General features: G+C 46.9%; 1 protein-coding gene across 1 annotated transcript in view; it reads left to right on the top strand.

The window, feature by feature from the left end:
- Nucleotides 1-21,853, top strand: part of IPO4 (importin 4) — a 2,281,504-nt gene that overhangs the window by 1,081,643 nt on the left and 1,178,008 nt on the right. The window lies entirely within an intron of this gene.

Here is a 21,853-nt window from a genome sequence, read left to right as displayed (position 1 = left end):
TTTTTGTTTTTATATCGCTTAGGCTATGCCCATGGTACAGGGTGGCAAAGTACGTTAACATGAACCGATGTGACAGTGCATATTATGCAAATTTAGATAGTATCAGACAGGCCTCTAAAAATAAAAAGCCAAACTTCTCAAAGGTAGCTTGTCGGGCCCTGCAGTGACAGTTAACAACACTAGTTTTTTTTGTTGGCAGTTCCCATTAGGAAGATCCATTAACACTGACCGTCTGTCACTGCTTTTTATAAATAACTTTTTATACAAACCTAATGTTTTTCTTAATGCCACCTGATAACTTTTGTATTTGGGAGATGTTCACCAGTGTGTTCACCAGATTAGATGTGTTGTTGTTTCATTTCAAAATGTCTCACTTTCTTAATTGTTTCTAATGAGGTAGTAAATAAACAGAAGTTCTCAGATATTGGATATTTCATAGATTCACATGCTTGAATCATCTGAGTCATCGTAGTGGGGGTCTCACGGTATTCTTTTGTACAAAAAAAAGAACCAATCTTCGGTAGCAGCCAATCAGGTGTCAGCACCCTCTAGAACAATCCTAAGAGAGGCTAAGTTCTTCAGATTTTTTACCACACGTCCTGTGAAAGGAAATCTCTGAGCTCTGCTCAGTTTTTCTCTTCAAACTTCCAGATTTTTACTCAAAACGGTAAATTCTTCAAAGAAAGATCTCTTCAGGTCATGTGGATCATGCGGTAAGAAGAGACTGCATGCGGAGGATCCACATAAAAACTGTATTTCCTGCCTTGACCTCAACATAAGGTAAAAGACTGCAAGAAACATAAATCTTGCGTTGTCTTAGAGGGTGAGGCGAGCTCTACCTCACAGGCATCTCAGGAAACATCCAAAAGGAGAGAAGTCTCTCTTAAATCTCCTAAAGCTTCCAAGAAAAAGGCTTCTAAAAAATTTCGTCAGGAAGATGTAGGCACCTCACTAAAAGGAAAGCATTGTTTTCTTACTTAGTAGAAAAGCCATAAAAAGGAAAAATAATTTTCAGAAACTTCCATGAAAAAACTGTCTCAAAGCTTATATCGCGGACTGCGTTCACATGTCCGTCACTGTGAACACTAATATCACGTTCTCGACATGTTTCACATATGTAATGGTCGAAAAAATCTACATCGTCGAGAATGGATACGGCTATGTTATCAACGACCCCGACGCTGCAAGTGAAGACTATGACATCGACACCGAAGACTACCTCCTCGTCCACTCAGACAACAACCTTCTCGTCTGCGTCCTCATCGACGATGGTGGTTCCGACGACATAGTCTATGATGCTGATGACGGGTTATTCATCAGCGCCTGTCATGTCCTCGTGGACAACACAGACTGAACTATTGTTGACGAGACTGACGACGCTGCATCCCACGCCTTTTCGAAGCATTCGTCGACGTTGCAATTCACACCCATGTATCTGTCGACCACATTCTAGTCAATAACACCGTCGACGAGTTATTTTTTGCAGACTTCTGCAGTAGTCTCACCTATGCCACCTTCAACATTTTTAGAAGAATCTGGTGATGATGGGATGTGTGGCCCTGCTCACTCTCCCTCTCAGCTTTATGTAAAATATGAAGATGATGAATATAAAGGTTACTATCAGCAAGAATATCACCCTCCACGTGCAAAAAATTCAATAGATGGAGCCTGCTGATGAGCCTATGGTCCACCTTCCTGTGGGTTTGGTTCAGGACCTTTAAGACTACTTGCATGACTACCGCACACGTTTTCCTTCAGGAGGTGTTCCTCCACCACTGCCTGCATCTTTGCCACTACCTTCTCCTCCACGTATGTCTTAGCCTTTGCCTACGGCTTCCCCTGTGAGGGATAATGTTTTGCCACAACAACATCAGGACACTTCTGATAACGAAATTGAAGAGTGTCCACCTCAGAAAGAAGAGCAACTAGGTGATGAATGGGAGGACTATGTTATATCAACACCTGTTTCTCCTTCTCCTCAAACTGCATTCGCCACCAGAAGACATTGGCAGCTTCCACACGCTGATAGAAAGAGCAGCTTCACGTTTCAATTGTCTTTGACATCAAGCAATCTGACTGTTTTCTCTCTGATTATCCGGATTAATGCAGTGCTCACTATTCTAGTGATCACTATGTATCAGTCCAAACAACCCTTATGGTGATTGGTTGTAAGTCAACCTTAGACCAGCTATCCTAGTAGCGTGGATACGAGCAGTCTTCGGGCTAAACTCTAGAGGGCGTGTTAAGCCAGCTGTTATACCATCACATATACCCCTTGAACACCAAGTGAAAGGACACCACACAAGTGTTATGAAAATAAACAGTGTATTTATTAAAATCACAACAGCCCTGTACTCTTTATGAGGACAGGGTACTAAGCACACAACAAAACTCTTATGAAAATACTTCAAGTTGCACAATTTACACAGATGCCCGAGGGGCACGGAAAACCATATACTATGGAAGTGGAATGCGAAATTACTAGCGGGTAAGTACTGTACTAATAGGCTTTGGAATCGCTAAGACTACGTTACTGAACCTTCAGATTACTAGTAGGACGCCTAGGGGACTCGGGTGCAGAGTGTGCACTCTCACGCGGGATGCGGGACAAAGTCTATGGGAGCTAGTAAAGACAAAGTTAGTGTTCTCGGGCGAACCCGATAAGGTAGATCGAAAACGACAGTGGATCCTGACCCTTGGATAGTGAGGCTATGCTGGGGCACCGAAATGCCGAAGTTACCTAGCCCAGGGGCTGCAGCTGCAGCTGCATATGTCTCAAAAGACGTCGGGAATCCTCGTTGACGAACCAGGAGCCTGAAGAAAGAAGTTGTTGGCAGGCAACCAGTGAAGATAGTTCGAAGTGATCCAAGCCTGGATCGAAGATGGATGACACCTGAAAGCAGAGGGGACCAAGTTCGTGACTACTAGCCAGTAGTCAGATGGCACCAGGAGGGCACCAGATGGTAGTCACCTCGACTAGGTGGGTGGGCGACGCTGGGCTCTGCAGTCTCACAGACCAGGAGGCGTTGTCGGCGACCAGGATGGAGGTGCGAGCTGTCCCACGATGGATGATGCTGTCGACGTCGCTGGACCCAGGATTGGGGCAACAAGTCTTGGCAAATTCAAGCCCACGCGGTGGACCTAAAATGGCGTCTGGGGTGGACCAGGAGGGTCCTGGGTGCTCCTCTTTTGGAAGGGACCAAGGGCCAGTCTGGAGCAACCAGACCAGCAGCGGTGATGTCGTCGGGCGTCGTTAGGAAGGCCACAAGCCAGCGGTCTAGTAGCCAAACAACGCGGTGAGCAGCAAAAAGCAGAAGGGCCCCACGCAGATCTCGTGGATGCTGGGAGGCTGGACTTCTGTGCTGGAGCTGCTCAGGGTCGGGGCTTCTCGGGCCCCAAAGCACTCACCAGAGGATCCCTCGGCGGTCGTGCTGGATGGAAGTCGTGCAGTTCTGATGATGGCCGGTCCCTCGAGGTCTCGTCGCACCTACGGTTCTCAGCTTTGCTGTAGAGGTAGGTAGAGGTCAGAGGTGCCAGGGAAGCCGGGTCTCGTCGTGCTGGTCGGTTGGATTCCTGAGGAAGGACGTGCAGCAAACCGCAGAGTTCTTAGATGGTGCCTGCGGATGCAGGGTGACTACTCCTTAGTCTCAAGGGAGAAATCTTGAGAAGAAGTAGAGAGTTCCTTTCGTAGAAAGTAGTTTCTTGATTCAAAGATGATGTGGTGGCAGCATCCATTTTGTGGAGCTGAGGCTTCAGTTAACTTTAACCGGGGTTCACAGTTACATACATGTCGTGTCCCTCTAGAAGGGTGGAATGCTAACCCCGTCGCCAGAATTGGCGAGGGGTTAGTATTCCAATTCGTATGACACCTTACTCGACATGTTTTGATAAAGCGATACCAAAGATAGCATTTAACCGCGAGGATTATAATGCACTTAAGAGTATATGGTATGCGTTATCATGGAACAGCTATTTGGACTTGGTTCCGCAAGCTGCAAACGGGCTCAGCTCATGCCAGAGCACCATTTCACACGATTCCAAGCACTCTGCCTTCAGGATTGTCAAGGCCTGCCATAGGAGTGACTGATAGGAATCTGTGTGTCCATTTTTAGGGTTAGATATAGGTACACTATATCTAAAGCAAGGGGCGATTACACCACCTTGCCCCAGCTGTCATGCAGCCAGTTGTGTCAGATTTAGATGGCCATCCAGGGGTGGCATAATACATGCTTCAGCCCCTGGTAGGCCCTGGGTACACCTATGCCCTGAGTTACAGGGTCTGATAAGGTGGCCCAGTACCAATTGGAAATGTACCTAAGGTACATGAATCCATTTTAGAGAGAGAGCAGTAGGCCTGGGGTCCTGATTGGCAGGGCCCCAGGCCAACTAAGTCAGAAAACCAGCAAAACACCAGGCAAAAAGTTGGGGGCAACCATAGTCGGGTATCCACCTTCCTACAACTGACATATATACCCATTGTAGATCACATATGGGAGGAAGCTATAAAATTGATGAAGACACCCACCACAGGCATCCCAGTCTTGCCAAGGATTGACCTAGTATAAAGCTCCTGATTATGCTCCAACTTTTCTGGCAGGACATCCTAACTTGTATTCAGTTATCTCACAAGCTTCCCAGTGGAGATCAAGAAACCCTTTAGCGCCCATTATTGCACTGCCTGATAAGTAGGGAACGGTCCTCAATAAGATTGGTAAATAATTACAACAACTTCAGGGGCTTCAGCTTGTGCTGCTAACGCCCTAGCGAGTTTAGCTAGATACGACCACCGGATGTGGTCTGACATCGCTAATTTGATAGAGCTCCTTCCAAACTATAAAATTCCAGAAGCAAGAAAGATCCTTCTACAAGGAGAAAGGTCTGCATCAGAAATTATTGATGCATCTATAGACGTGGCTTCCTTAGCATTTCTCCAGCTCGCTGGAATGGCTATCCTCCGGCGTCGGGGTTGGCTGAAGGCAACAATGTTCCACCCTGAGATGCAAAGCAAAGTTTTGGACCAGCCATTTGATGGTGAGACACTTTTTGGCAAACATATTGATGACGCCTTAGAAGCCAATAAAACGGACACTGACAGACACAGCTAAGGCTTTGGGCACGCTCCAATATAGAAAGACCCCCTTTCATGGAGCACGTGGCAGAGGGGCCTGTGAGAAGTTGGCCTGGCATATGATGTCCACTATATTAGTGGCACCTTGCACCAGTTCAAACTACCTTTATTGATGGTAGGTTTAAGACAACCTTTATAGAAAGCTATCCTAGTGGTAGCTGTGGAGAGCAACCTTCAGGCTAAGTCTTGATGGAATGTACAGCAGCTTGTTTTTACCAGTCTATAATCTCTTGAATGATCAAATGAAAGATCACCACACCAGGTGTATATATATCAAATATATGTATTTATTCTAAACACAACACCTCTAGTCTCTTTATGATGCTAGAGCCAAAAGTAAATACAAGAACTTAAATAGCACACAGTAAACTAGCACAGTATACGTTTTGCCCTAGGGGCCTCACAAACCATATACTAAAAAAGTGGTATAAGAACCACGTGAGGGATAGAAGTGAGGCCCAGGGCCTGTAGAACCGCTGAGGCAACCAGAAACCACCCAAGGTAGGAATGCAGGAGACCCACGGGGACGCGTGCAGTGTCTAAACACAGCCTCGAATCACCATTGACTTCTATGGAGAAAGTTTAAGTTAGAGTTTTAAAGTTTAAGGACACTTAAGAGTGGACTGCGGTGAAACCCCTTTAGAACTAGACACTTCGAGAGTGAAGACCCACGGAAGAACCAAAGTATTTGCGTTATCTCACCCAGGGAAGCCGGGTGCATAGGTGTCTTTTCGTGTCGGGTTTCGTTGTTGATTCCAATGGAGAGCTGCGAAGAAGTGCTGCAGGCGACCAGAGAAAAAGTGTCTGGATGGATCAAAGGGTGGATCGGAGATCTGAATAACCTGAAAGTAGAGGGGACAGAGCCTGGGTCACTAGCCTGTGACCAGGATGGCAACAGTAAGATGCCAGCCAAAGTAGTGTGCTTTAAGATGAAGTAGGTGAAGCTTGACTCTTCAGCCACGAGGTCTAGTAGGCATCGACGACAACCAGGAGCTGGATTTGAGCTGTCCCACGTCGAATGTCGAGTGCTGCAGCTTCTGTATCCGCATTGGACCCAACAAGCCTTCGCAAGAGCAACCCACACAAGATGACAAGATTGGCTTCGGTGCTGACCAGCAAGGTCTGAGTGACTCACCCTTTGGAGGGGAATCAGGGCACATCTGAAGCAACCAGGAAAACCCAAGAATCATTGGATTGTCCTTCATGGGGACCCACTAGCCAACGGACTAGAGATCGCGAAGGAGCCTCGAGCTGCGATGCAGAAAGCGGGCCCACGGAACACTTGTGGAGTCTAGGCCTCTAACCTTGGGTGCAAAAGGTGCTCAGGGCGAGGGCAACAAATGCACCACTTCGGGAAACTTCGGGAAGTAGGTGTACTTACTAAATTGCAGGATGTCCAGGAGTCCCAGTCCCACGTCTCGTTATAGCTACAGGTCTCAGCTTCACTGGGGACTCGTGTCAGCCTCCGCAATGTCTGGAAGTTCGTGTCCTGTGTCGCAGATTCTTCGGGATCCGTCGGGAGGCTTGAAAATGCACACCGGCAATAAGCTTCTATTGTGCCTGTTTGAACAGGGTAGTCACTCCTTGACTCGAAGGGAGATTTCTTCCATCTTTCAGTCGATATGGAATGTCGAAGGTCCAATATTTCTTCTTCAGAGTTTAGTCCAGAGTAATCTAAAGTCCTCGTAACTGGGTTCCTATACTTGTACCAAGTTTAGGGGTTGGACTAACTGTAGGGTCCCACCTATGGGAGGATCTGGGGAGGGGGTGGTTACACCCTTTCCCCTTTGTCCAGTTTCGCGCCAGAGCTCGGGTTGAGTGCCCCGGCAACCGGTTTGAACTGGGAAATGCATGGAGCACCTTGTGTGCCCCAGGCAGTGTCTGAAAATCATTCACTAAATGCAACCCACCCTGCCCCAATACAGTAAAGCCTGTCTGGGGAGGTGCTGGCACCTCCCTAGACAGGAAACCTATTGTCCAGGCCTCCCCTGCTGGAGTTTCGTCCAGCAGCAGGAGGTCAGACTAGTGTCTGTGGCAGAAGCATCCATTTTGTGATGCTGAGGATCTTTTAAACATTTACCGGGTAAGTAAGTGTGTACATGTCTTCTCCCTCTAGAAGGGTGGAATGCTACCCCCGCCGCCAGAACTGGCAGGGGGGTAGTATTCCAAAGTGACACCTTGCACGACATGTTTTGATAAAACCAAAGTTAGCATTAACCGCGAGGATTATAATGCACTAGTATATGGTAAGGCTATTTCATAGAACAGCTATAAGGAAGGGATTCCGAAAGCTGCAGAGGGGCTCAGCTCATGCTAGGGCACCCTCTCACACAAAAGCAAGCACTCTGCCTTCACGATTGTCAATCTTTCAAACAAGTCAGGAGTATAACCCATAGACCAAGTCAGGACTGGGTAGGTAAGGTGCAAATTAGAATACAGTGTCCTGAAAGGTAAAAGTCAGTAGACAATTATTCATAGCATGCACATAGCATTACTTGGGTGGGCAAGAAGGAGATAACTCATAATTTTTGGCACAAGGTAGTTATTCAGCTTTATGTGGTAACATTCATTTCACGGTCAGATATACACAGTTAGAAAACAGCACTGCATAGAATGTATTGACAACCACATGGGACTTGGTGCATCAAACGTGAATAAATAGTGCAGGTGGCGACGCAAGTGAAAGAGAACAGCGTAGTCGGTGCACTGTGCATAAGGTGCAGAATATTTACAGTGGGTGGCGAGAACGGCGCATGTGACATTGTGATATCACAGTGGGCACAGTTAGTTTTGGTTCAGGTCTAAAAAGCCACTAAAGAGAAGTGCGCCTATTAGTCAGGCTGTTGGGTCGACGGCGTTTCGATCCAGAGAATTTAGGATCATCATCAGGACTGGTTGTCTGAATTAGGAAGTGCTTTAAAGGATCCCAGGAATTATGAGTCCTTAGGGTCTGGTGACGTAGGGAGGTTAGCTTCGGTAAGTTGGGTGGTGCACCGGTCAATTGGTGTCATCACTAATGGGCCAAGAGGTGATTTGTGTCTTGGGCCCTCCCAGATCCAAACCCCGCCCAACACGGAAGTTTCTTACATGCCGTGCAGGGCTCAATCTGAACCTGGCTCTACCGGCACAGGGACGGACGCGCTGAGTCAGTAAGCGCCGACCCACAGCGCGGCCAATTAATTCAGCCGACTGCAACGCTGATTCTGCCTTTAATCATTCACCGGAGCAAGGCCATCACACAGGGCTCACAAACCACTGCCTCTGCGGCTGCGAGCCCGACCTGCCAGCCCAAGACACAAATCACCTCTTGGCCCATTAGTGATGACACCAATTGACCGGTGCACCCCCAACTTACCGAAGCTAACCTCCCTACGTCACCAGACCCTAAGGACTCATAAATCCTGGGATCCTTTAAAGCACTTCCTAATTCAGACAACCAGTCCTGATGATGATCCTAAATTCTCTGGATCGAAACGCCGTCGACCGAACAGCCTGACTAATAGGCGCACTTCTCTTTAGTGGCTTTTTAGACCTGAACCAAAACTAACTGTGCCCACTGTGATATCACAATGTCACATGCGCTGTTCTAGCCACCCACTGTAAATATTCTGCACCTTATGCACAGTGCGCCGACTACGCTGTTCTCTTTCACTTGCGTCGCCACCTGCACTATTTATTCACGTTTGATGCACCAAGTCCCATGTGGTTGTCAATACATTCTATGCAGTGCTGTTTTCTAACTGTGTATATCTGACCGTGAAGTGAATGTTACCACATAAAGCTGAATAACTACCTTGTGTCAAAAATTATGAGTTATCTCCTTCTTGCCCACCCAAGTAATGCTATGTGCATGCTATGAATAATTGTCTACTGACTTTTACCTTTCAGGACACTGTATTCTAATTTGCACCTTCACGATTTTCAAGGCCTGCCATAGGTTATATGTGTCTATCTATATAGGTAGATATAGGTTTACTGTATCTAAGTATGGGGTGTTTACACCACCTTACCCAGGCTCCATTGGCAGACCTGTGGTGCCATTTTGGATGGCTTCCCATGGGTGGCATAATACATGCTACATCCCCCGGTAGGCCTCTGGGGTACCTATGCCCTTGGTACCTAAGGTACCATATACTAGGGACTCATAAGGGTGACCCAGTAACCAATCTGGTATGTACCTAAAGTACATGCAATCAATTTAGAAAGAGAACAGCTAGGCTGTGGTCCTGATTAGCAGGGCCACAGCCAGTCTAAAGTGATAAACCAGTGAAACACAGCAAAAAGTGGGGTAACCATAGGAAGCAGATCCTTCTCTCCTACAGGGCCTATTCTTTTCTAGGTAGCTACCAAAGATACCAGCCTCAGACGTACACCTCTTTTTGACCTATCTACCAGCATCAACAGCAATACTGTGTGTCAATGCAAGCTGCTTACACAAGACAACCTAGGCAGAAGTAAAAGTTCATTCCAGAGATTGTCAAAAAACTGTGACTATTCCTTGCTGCCTGCTGCTCTTCCCTCGATTACTCCATTAAAGAAAATTCTCCCTTCCCTTTGCCTACACCCATGGCAGAAAATAACATACAAATGGGTCCTTGATATATTAAAAAAAAGCCATCCCCTAGAGTTTACCTCAACACAGTCTCCTCATCCGCCTCAAAAATCAATACCAACCCATCTTCAATTGTTAAAGAAGGAAGCATTGATTATGCTTCAAAAGGGAGCAATAGAATGTGTGCCACTCTCTGAGAGGAAGAGGCTTCTACTAACATTTTCTTCCTGGTATAGAAGAAGTCGGGAGAATGGCGTCCCATTCTAGACCTCAGAAAACTAAACAAATACCTACAGAAGAAATCCTTTGCATGATAACTCTCTAGCAGATTTTACAGCTTCTGAACCATTCAGATTTCCTGGCAGGCCTCGATTTGCAGGGCGTATATTTCCATATCCCTATTCATCATAAGCATCGAAAATGTCCCCGTTTCTCTGTGGCAGGCATGCTTCCAGGTGCTTCCCTTTGGCCTTTGTTCACTTCCTCAGGTTTTCTCCTGTAGCAGCAAACCTACAATTAACATGCCTACAGATCTTCCCGTATCTCGACAAATGGTTAGTGAAAAATCCTTCTCTTCAACAGGCCTCAGAAGCCATCCCCTTCTGCCTACAGCTCTTCTGCTCTTTGAGGCTGGCATTCAATCTTCAAAAATCTATTCTAACTCATCGGATAACGTTTTTAGGAGCAACATCGGATACCCTCCACAACCAGGCATTCTTATCTACAGAAAGACAGACCACCATCCTATCTCTGGCTCACAATCTTTACTATAGAGTTTGCTTCTGTCGGTCTCCTCACATCCTTTCTCTGGATGATGTCTTCCGCCATCCTCATGGTGCCTCACACACTTGTAAGGATAATACTTTTTCAGGAGCAGTTGAACATTCAATGGCTTTAAGTAACCGGATCATTTGACGATATAATTCGGATAAAACCGATTGTCAGGGTTTTGCGAGTTGCTGCCACCTCTGTTTATAAACCAGCAATGAAAGCAAAGACCATTTCAAGACCCCAGTTGGTGAATGTGTGGTACCCTTACCCTTAGGAGAGGGTAACTGTTACATTGTAAATAGTTTCATTATCGTCATCTGAGTCCCTCCCTAAGATGGCCGCCGCGGTGGTCGCTAAAGATTATTTAAGGCAGTGACGGGTCTAGTTAATGAGCCTCGCGCGCAGCTTTGTATCTGCGCACTTCAACTGCTTCGTTGCCTGAGGTGGCCGCTAATTTCCTCGCTCCGTGTCAGTATTCGTGACAGGAGTTCTGAGGGTGTTTAGCGGTCTTCTAGTATAGTAATTCTTAGTTTAGAGAAGTCATTGAGAAGTAGAAGTTCAAGACTTTTCATGAAGTTCGAAGTTCCACATTTCCTGAGGTTCAAAGCGGAACTTCCCTGGCGACTGAATCTAAGTGTGGAGATTGCTATCTTCCAAGCTTGACTTCTTTGCATTCCTACACTAAGGAGACAGCAGCGCTTCAGAGGATTAAGGAGCACGAGGGAGAGCGGCACGACAAAGAAGTAGTAAGCTTATTTCGTTGACTTGCTCAAGCCCCCGTATCTGCGAACTAAGACTCTGCAATCCCTCATTGCGCTTCCCCTAACTTTCCCTTCCCCCCTTTCTTCCTTCTTGGTTCCTTTTTGCGCGCTCTGGATTTATGAACTATCAGCAGCCAAGCCAAGGTTCAAGCGCCTGCAGTTTACAACAGAATCCCAATTAAAGCATTTCCAAGGATATTCTCAGGAAAAGAAAGTTCCATTAGAGCGTAGGAGGAAAGCATTAATAGAACACCCAGTAATGTTGGCTCCTGTTCTTCCAGATAAGAGTATCCAGCAGTCTGCCCTTTCACTGCAAGAAGAGTGGCAATAACTTGGGAATTCCTGGTAGGACAAGTTCAGTTATTAAAATAGAGAGTACAGTCATTAAGGTGGGTTGTTGCTTATGTTCTCTACCTAATCTGTGTATTAGGCACCCGTGAAGTACAGACAGCAGAAGTCCTACGCTCAGCGGTCTGAAAGTGGTGTCAGAAGATCTCAAGTTGTCTCTTCTCTGTCCACTTCCCCTTTTCCCTTCTGCTGGTGTCCTTGCCTTCTAGGCGAGGTCACTGGTGGAGGGGAGATTGGGTTCAGCAACAGGACTGCCCCTGCGAGAGAATTCAGGCCTTCGCGACACCGATCATGAAAGACCCACTACGTTTTTGTCAGTCTGCCAGCAATCTCTCTGGGACTTTAATTCCTCTCTCCTCTTCCAGAGTTTGTTCTAACCACAGATGCATTTTTGGAAGGGTGGGAGCTAGTCTTCAAGAACTCCAAGTAAGTGGAAAATGGAGTCTCTCTCTCTTCAAAATGCATATCAAATTTCTGTAACGGAGGGTGATTTTTCTAGCCCTCCAGTCAATTCTCCTAAGGATAAGAGTATCCTCAGTCCTCCTCCGTGCAGACAAAACCACTTGCATGCATTATTTAAACAAGCAGGGAGGAACAAGATCTCTGTCCTATCTTTCGAAGCTCAAAGGATCTGGGAATGGACACTACAGCATCACATAACCATGAAGGCAGAGCATCTCCCTGGAGTAAAGAACAAACTGGCAGACACCTAGAGCAGGTTACGTCAAACAAATCACGAGTGGGAACTCAACCAGCTGATTCTCTAATCCATCTTCCAGAAGTGGGGAACACCCAATTCTGATAGATACATCTGCCAGTGGATTCCTCACCTTGTGAATATACCCTTGTCAGCAACATTCGGAAATTCAATTTGTAGCTTCAAGCCGACGTGGACGACATCATAGAGGCACGGCATCGCGCGCGACTCCGCTGACGTCACCGACACCATAATAGGCCCACGCTGGCGTGATGGCATCAGTTCCCTTTTTTCTGCGTCATCGACGCTAAATGTTTTCAAGGGATCATCTGTAGCTGTTAAAGTAACTTTGTTACTCTGTGATTTTTCTCTGTTTTATTGTCTTCTGTCGAGATTTCGTCGAAGAAGACCGTATTTAAGGCTTGCGGTGAATGTGGCAAGACCATGTCAATCACTGACCCGCATGAGTGCTGCGTCTGGTGTCCGAGTTCCGACCATGACGTCGAGGAGTGCCAATCTTGCAAGAAAATGACACAAACGGCCCTTCGAGAGAGGGATACAAAGCTCCTTGTTGCAAAATTAAAAAGTAAGAAGGAGAAGAAAACGTTGAAGTTGCGAACTCTGCGTTCGAGGTCGAGATCTCGTTCGAGGTCGCATTCGGAGTCGTCCTCTGCTCATGCTTCGATGTCCTCGAGGAAGAAGCACAAGAAGAGGATGCATGAGTCAAGACATCATTCTGGAAAGGACTCGAGTTCGAGACCGAAGTCGCAGGTTAAGCTGCTTCGGAAGGAGGTGGTGTCTTCTGCTTCGGAAGCACAGGTCTCTGAGGGTGAGGCTTCGCGTGGGGATTCGCCTGGCTCACCTAAGCAGGTAGTGAATCCCTCTCTGGTTCCGTCCCTTCCTTCAGGCCAGGAGGATGAAGGTGAAGTGGAGGAAGTTGGTGAAGTCGAGGCTCAGTTGCCTGCGGGCCAGTCGACTCCGGTGCACCAGCCTGAAGAGGTCGACGTCGTGACGACTCCGCTCCCTCGGGAGCAGCCTGGGGCCTCATATCCTGCCTTTCCGGTTCCAGGTCTGGATCCGACGCAATTCCTCAATGCCATGTTCGGGGTCTACTCCAGGGCAATGTACCCGTCTGGGGCACCTGTTGGTCCCACGGGTCCTATGGCGTTTAGTCTGGGTGTTCCCCAGGCTTATGCCCCTGCGCCCTTCATGCCGGCTCCAGCACCACTTTGGCATTTTCCGACGCTGGCGAAGCCTTCGACGCCGAATCCATCGACGGTGATTCCTTCGCCGATACTCTCGACTCCGATGCCGAATCCGGTTCGACCTTGAGTTAAACAGCCTCGCCCGACTTCAGGTTCGACGCCGGCGCCGACTTCGGTGGAGTCGATCATGGATCCGTCGGCTTCGTTTGTGAAGGAGAGGTCGAGGCGTGACGCACACAGGCTTCTGGAGGAACAGAGGTATCGGGATGAAGACATGGAGGAAGGTGAGCTTCAGGAGTCTGAGGATCCTTTTGATGTCCTGAGGGAGGCTCCTGAGTGGGATTTGGCCTCTACATCTGATACACCTTCTAGAGATGTGACTCCTTACCATGTTTTAATAAAGAAGGCGGCAGACTTGTTAAACATCACTCTGCCTACTGCTGAGTAAAAGTCAAATAATCTGACTGAGGTCCTCCATTCACCTTCCTCTGTAATTGAACCAATGCTGCCATTCAATGATGCTTTGGCTGAGCCAATCTAGGAGGTGTGAAAGAAGCCTCTGTCAGCCCCTGCCGTTTCAAGGGCAGGTGCGAGGAGATATAGGTTTGCTCCTAATGACCCTGACTTTTTATCTACACACCGCCTGCCTGAAAGTTTAGTTGTGCAAGCTGCCTGCTCTAAGAAGTCTGCGGGGGCTTTTCCGCAGGTTCCTGGAGAGTAAGAATCGAGAAAGCAGGATCAGGCAGCTAAGAAAATCTTCTCAGCCAGCATGGCATTAAAATCTACTAATGCGACTTGCCTGATGGGACGTTACATCCATGCCCTGATGAATTCTGTAAAACAGTTAGTGTCCAAGATTCCTGAAGGTGAAAGAAAAGACTTTCAGGAGGTTATATCAGACACTCAGGCTGCAGCAAGGCAGGTAATCCAGAGTGGTCTGGACACAGCAGATTTGGTGGCGAGAGTCATGGGCTCTTCAATGGCCACTAGAGAGCTGCGTGGTTAAAGTCATCAGAGTTCTCAGCAGATGTACAGTCTGCCTTGATGGATTTGCCCTTTGATGGGTCTGGGCTGTTTGGGAAGAAGGCTGACGCTGCTTTGGAGCGTTTTAAAGACAGCAGAGCGACGGCAAAGTCGTTGGGCCTTCAGACAAGAGGCACATTTGGGAAGCGCTTCAGAGGATTTGGCAGGTCTTCCTTTTGAACCTACAAACAATCTCAACAACAGCCACAACAGCAGCAAAATACGCTGTATAAGTCTTATATGGGCAGACAAAGAGCTCGTCCCAGAGGTCGTCAAGCCTCCTCCTCCTCTTCCCAGCCCTCTGCCAATGCAGCAAAGCAACCCTAGATCCGCCATTCGGGATCCTGTGGGCCCAGTGGGGGGTCGGCTTACCCATTTCCTACGAGATTGGGAATTGATTAAATCAGATCTTTGGGTTCTCAATCTCATGGAAAATGGGTATGCTCTTCCTTTTCGGGAGTTTCTCCCAAATTATCCGCCTTGCTAGGGTTTTTGTTCGGAGGACCACCTGCTTCTCCTGCAGGAAGAAGTCCTGTCACTGTTCAGAAAAGGTGCGATAGAGGTGGTTTCAGAGCAGGAGAGGGGTCAGGGATGCTACTCCCGGTATTTCCTGATTCCCAAGAAGGATGGCAGACTCCGTCCAATCCTGGACCTCAGGATTTTGAACCTCTATCTCAAACAGGAGAGGTTCAAGATGCTGACCCTTGCGCAGGTTCTTCAGGCGCTGCTGGAAGAAGACTGGATGGAGTTGATCGATTTACAGGATGCGCATTTTCATATTCCTATACTGAAGTCGCACAGGAAGTATCTCCGTTTCACGGTTGGGTCGCAGCACTACCAGTTTGCGGTCCTTCCGTTTAGTATTACTACTGCGCCTCGAGTCTTCACCAAGGTAATGGCAGTAGTGGCTGCACACATCAGAAGGTCGGGGATACCTGTATTTCCGTATCTGGACGATTGGCTGATCAAGGCAGAATCTCCAGAGATAGTGCTCCATCATCTGCAAGAGACAACTCAGTTGTTGCACAGGTTGGGTTTTTCGATAAATGCACCCAAGTCTCACCTGGTGCCATCCCATCGCAACCTGTTCATAGGTGCGGCACTGGACACTACTGTGTGTCGTGCATTTCCTCCTCCTCAAAGGATTCACGACATACAGGAAATTATTCCTTTATTTCACAGTGGAGCGGTTGTTCCGGTCCTGAAGGTCCTTCGTCTGCTCGGTGATGGCTTCTTGCATTCTGTTAGTCAACCATGTACGCTGGCACATGAGGGCGCTCCAGTGGTGCTTCCGCAGGCAGTGGTATCAGCACGACGGAGATCTCAGGGAGTCAGTCAGGATCTCCAGGAGAACTGCAGCGGATCTTTCTTGGTGGAGCGTGTAAGGCAATCTGTCAGTAGGAAAGCCTTTTCAACTACCTCCATCGGTGGCCACACTAGGGTGGGGTGCTCATCTGGGGGATCTGGAGGTCAAGGGCCTTTGGTCTCCAGAGGAAAGGTTGCTTCACATCAACCTTCTAGAGTTGCCGGCCATACGTTTAGCGCTCAAGGCCTTGCTCCCTTCCCTTCGCGATCGGTTAGTTCAAGTCCTGACAGGCAACACCACCGCGATGTGGTATGTCAACAAGCAGGGAGGAGTAGGGTCGCATTGTCTCTGCAGAGAGGCTCTGTCTCTGGTCCTGGGTTTAGGACCATCCTATTTGTCTGATGGCAAATCTGGCCGGGGTTCTGAACGTACGTGCAGACAGTCTGTCGGCAGTACTCGGCCGACCAGGAGTGGAGGCTTCACCCGGAGGTGGTTCTCACGTCTTCCGGACGTGGGGAACTCCTGAGGTGGACCTGTTTGCCACTCACGAGAATGCTCACTGCCCTTCATTCTGCAGTCTCCAGTTTCCGATGCAAGGAGCACGCGTTTCAGTGGAGTTGGGACTCACAACTCCTTTACGCGTTTCCTCCCATACCCTTGATTCTTCAGGTTCTGAGGAAGATTCGCCAAGACTGGGCCAAAGTTGTATTGATCGCACCGGATTGGCCAAGAAAGGTGTGGTACACCGATCTTCTCCACCTCTCCTCGTGCTCGACGCTCGTCTCCCTCACAGGAAAGATCTCCTCTCCCAGATGGAGGGGCAGGTTCTACACCCCCACCTCCGGACCTTACACCTTCATGCCTGGAGATTGAACGGGGCAATCTGAGTTCCTTTTCTCTTCCACACAATGTGGTGGATGTCATTTTTTCGGCCAGGCGTGACTCCACTAAGTCTATCTATTCTTATAGATGGTCTAAATTTGTTGCTTGGTGTGGGGAGAAGTCCATTGACCCTTTAAGGGCTTGTTTGTCCAATATACTTCAATTTGCACTTTCTTTGGCCCAGCAGGTTTTTGCGGTGGCAACTTTCAAAGGTTATTTATCAGCCTTATCGGCTTTCCTTTGTTTGCCGGACCAGCCCTCTTTATTTAAATCTCCTATTGTATTACGATTCATCAAGGGCCTTACAAATAAATTTCCTCCAACACCTGTTATTGTTCCTCAATGGGATTTGAACCTTGTGCTTACGTTTTTTATGGGTACGCCTTTCGAACCATTGCACAAGTGTCCCATGAGACGTTTCTTTCAAGACTGTTTTTCTGGTGGCAATTACCTCGGCAAGGAGGGTAAGTGAGCTTCAAGCTCTTAGTTCAAAGCCCCCGTGTTTGTCCATTCATGCTGATCGAATGGTTCTCAGAACCAGGGCTGCTTTTCTGCCGAAGGTGGTAACTCGTTTTCATCTGGACCAGTTCGTTACCCTCCCTACCTTCTACCCTCCCCCTCACCCTTCCAAGGAGGAGGAAAGGCTTCACCGCTTGGACCCTAAGAGGGCGGTGAGTTTCTATCTGGACAGGACGAGAGAGTTCAGGTCGGATGACCAGCTGTTCGTTGGTTTTGCTGGCTGCAAGAAGGGGAAGTCGGTGCACAAGCGCACGCTCTCGAGATGGATTGTTTTATGCATCAAGATCTGCTACTCCCTGGCGGGTAAGGAACCTCCAGAGGGTATAAGGGCTCATTCTACAAGAGCTACGTCTTCAACATCTGCTCTTTCCAGAGGTGTACCTGATAAGAATATTTGTAGAGCCGCGGCTTGGGCCTCCCTCGACACTTTCGCGAAGCATTACTGCTTGGATACCGAGGTGAGGAGTGACGGCCACTTTGCACACTCTGTCCTCCAATATTTCCTGGTACAGGAGAGTGGACACCCTCCTCCGTGAGTGGGGACTGCTCTGGGACTCTATTCACAAGGTGAGGAATCCACTGGCAGATGTATCTATCAGAAGAACAAGTTACTTACCTTCGGTAACGCTTTTTCTGGTAGATACAGTATCTGCCTGTCGATTCCTCACTGACCCACCGCCTCCCCATTGTCCACTCATCTATACCGGAGTTTATTGTTAAGGACATGTTTTATTTTAATTGCATTTCTGCATTTGCTTCACACTGTGTGTGTTATCTTGACATTTGGGTACTGTGTATACTGTGTATATATCTTCTGTCATCGGTCCGTCCGTGTGCCTCGAAGGCACGGAAAAAAGGGCGTGGGCCTATTATGGTGTCGGTGACGTCAGCGGAGTCGCGCGCGATGCCGTGCCTCTGACGTCGTCGGCGCGAAGCTACAAAAAGAATTTCCAAATGTTGCTGAGGCATGGGTATATTCACAAGGTGAGGAATCCACAGGCAGATACTGTATCTACCAGAAAAATCGTTGCCGAAGGTTCATTGGACCTATTTGTGTCTCAAGGTAACCAGAAATGCTGGTTTTTTGCCAATAGGGAAAATCAGAGAGAGTAATGGGGGAATGAGTTTTCGATAAGACTGTCAGGAATCTGTGCATATGCTTTTCCCCCATGTCCCCTCAGCTACAAAGTACTAATGAAAATGAAACTGGAACCGTGCCAGCTCATCCTAATTGCTCTACATTTGTCCCGCCAGCATTTCTTTACGGAGCTACTCCTGCTGTTATAATTCAAGCCTTATCGCCTGCCAGTGTCAACCATTCTGCTAACGATGAACGAAGGGCAGATCCTGCATCCGCACCCAGCTTCTCTTCAATTGCATGCCTGGAACCTGAGTTCAATGAGTTCAATGATTTAGTCATCCTTCAAGACTGTAGAGACATATTGTCCAGAGCAAGAGCTGATTATACTACTAAAACGTTCAGATTAAAATGAAAACGTTTTTGTTCCTGGTGTCTTCTGAATGACATTCACTCTCTTCTCTCATCTCCAGAACAAATCTTGCCTTATCACTAATCTCTGGCAAAATCAGGTCTGACGTATTTTTCACTGAGGGTCCACCTTGTGGCCCTCTCCCAATAGACGCAATTCCGACGCCTCTTCTCTATGCTCTTCTCACATCATTAAATAGTTAATGAAGGAATTATTCAGGATCCACCCCCCCCCCCCCCCCACACCACCACCACCACCACCCCTTTAGGGTTCCTCCACCAGAATGGCACCTTGGTGTAGTTCTGTCTCAATTACGAAAGCCACCGCTTGAGCCAATTCACAAAATTGGGCTAAATTTTCTTACATGGAAAGTGGCTTTGCTACTCGCTCTTACTTCTGCAAGGAGAGTAAGTGAAATTCATGCCTTCACCATAAGAGCCTTACCTACTCTTCACAGACGACTGTTCTGTTAAGAACAAACCCTAAGTTCATACCGAAGGTTCCATCTCCATTTCACTTTAATGAGCCTGTTAGTTTGCTCACTTTTTTTCTTCATCATTCCTTACCGGCAGAGAAATCTCTCCACTCTTTGCATGTCAAACCATGACTAAAGTTTTACTTGGAAAGAACAAAGCTGTTGGGCGGAATGGATCAACTGTTAGCAGCCGCAGCTTGCAGTGGGAGTACCTGCAGGGCGGTGACGTGAGGAGGGGGAGGGACAGGGTGGGGGGTAGTATGTATGGATTACGGAGCTGATGGGTGGAGATATATATATATATATATATATATATATATATATATATATCTCGTGAACAAGGGAGCTTGACTCCCGAAAAGGCGTTAATGTTAAACTTGTCATCTGAATACGTTTTTCCTATCTTGGAAAGCCAGATGATTTCCTATCGTTGTGCTGTGGGTAATTTTATATCATATATATATTGTGATCAAGGGCATCCGCCCGAAACGCGTCAGTCCGCTGCGCTGCTGAATTTGTCTGAATAAATCTTTTTTGCTTTAACTTTGGGATTCGTTTGGTCTCTAGTCTCTGCTCGCCAGTTATCTGGAAGTTCAGGACTGACTGTTCGAGTGTGTGTATGTATATATATATATATATATATATATATATATATATATATATATATATATATATATATATATATTCCAACATATATATTCCAACAAAGCAACTTTACCATCCGAAAGAAGTTAGCTCGAGCCCAGATCCATTAGCGTGAAGTTTTATTTACCACACAGAATGCCAAAACACCCGACGCGTTTCGGTGCAGCCGCACCTTGGTCACGGTCATTATATATATATATATATATATCACTGAAGACCTAAAATCAGTGCAGAAATTGTTTTGTTTAGTGGACCAGTTTGTCCGCCATGACGTGTTTCAGCCTGCAAGAGGCCTTGATCATATATATATATATATATATATATATATATATATATATATATATATATATATATATATATATATATATAATAGTTCACTGCATTGTATCTTATATATGCTTCATTATTTGCATGTAAATTATTACCCACCACCCTCTAAGGGTAGATAGGTCTTTATTAGAGTACTTCTACACATGTATGTCTATGCAACTGCTAACTACTCTGATTCAAGCATGTGAATCTATGAAAGATCCAATACTGATGAGTTACTGACTGTAACTACGGTTCTCCAGTATTAGTATCTTTAATAGATTCACATGCGACCCGCCCTCCTCTCCTGAGAGGCTTCCCTTATTTCCTCAAGGTGTAACGTTTCACACGTGTGCCTGAAAATCTGAGGAACAAGTCTCTCTCTTGTTGTTTTAGAGGGTGATGCCGCCTGATTGGCTGCTACTCAAGTTTGTTTCTTTTTTACAAAAGAAAATGTATAGGCTTTTGCAGTGACTGTTCATTGTATAAACTCCTCATTAAGGCTCTTCAAGAAAGAGCTGGCCTCGGCGAGGTAGTTCTCAAATGGTTCTCCTCATTTATACACAATCGAACGCAAATAATAAAAATTAAGAACTTCACCTCCGAAACCCAGCAGGTCAACAAGGGCGTCCTACAAGGATCGATGCTCTCTCCTCAGCTTTTTAACATCTATATGGAACCACTATCCAAGCTACTCAGGAAAGCCAACATCCGCTTCCACCTCTAAGCGGACGATGCACATCTATCTGGAAACTTCCTCTCTCAATGACATCCACAGACTAAATGATGTCCTGAAAGATGTTCAAGAATTGCTGACAAACAATCACTTGAAACTAAATCCAGACAAGAGCGAGACACTCCTCATCTCGAACAAGGAAGACAACCCGCAAATCACGGAATGGCCAAAAGCAATCGATGCGCTCAAAGGGAATCTTACTCTAGCAGACTCTGTTAAATCTCTTGGCATCAACTTAGACTCCAAACTAAACATGATAAAACACATCAAGAACTCGGCCAAAAGTGCATTCTTTAACCTCAGACTTCTGAACAAAATCAAACCCTACAATCCTAACAAGGATCTCAAACTGGCCACTCAATCTCTGGTTCTGTCAAGACTGGACTAAGGGAACGCAATCCTAACAGGTATTCCTAAATCGAACTTGGCACCGATCAAAACAACATTACATGCGGCAGCCAGAATGATCACCGGCATCAAAAAATCTGATCACATCTCCCCAGCACTCAAAGAACTCAAATGGCTCCCAGTAGAAATGCGAAGTAACTTCAGAACGGCCTGCCTAACCCACAAAGCCCTCCATATCGCCAAACCCGAATACTTGGCAATAAAACCCAAAAAAGCAGGCCAAGCCAGGAATCTGAGAAGCTCTAACTCTTTCCTGCTCATCCTACCTAAAACCAGAAAGAAAAGAACAGCGGACTGCTCTTTCACGGGAAACACCCCCAAAATCTGAAACTCCATCCCCCCGCACATCAGAACTATACAGTCTTTTGTGGAATTCAAAAGCCAACTCAAATCTTTGTTCCTTATCCGCTCCCTTGGTTGTGGATAACTCGGGCCAGAAAGCAACCCCTGATCTGTGCGACTACACTGAATCCTGTAACCAAAGAAGTTCTGCAGTACAATTATGTTCCGCTCACTATGACTCGTTGACAGCTAATATCTTTCATATGTCATGTCTCTGCTGATTTTATGTCATTCTCTTACTGTAAAGCGCTCTGTT

The sequence above is a fragment of the Lissotriton vulgaris genome, chromosome 5, assembly GCF_964263255.1.
Source record: "Lissotriton vulgaris chromosome 5, aLisVul1.2, whole genome shotgun sequence".
Classification (NCBI taxonomy): Eukaryota; Metazoa; Chordata; class Amphibia; order Caudata; family Salamandridae; genus Lissotriton; species Lissotriton vulgaris.
This window is presented reverse-complemented; position numbering and strand designations above follow the sequence as displayed.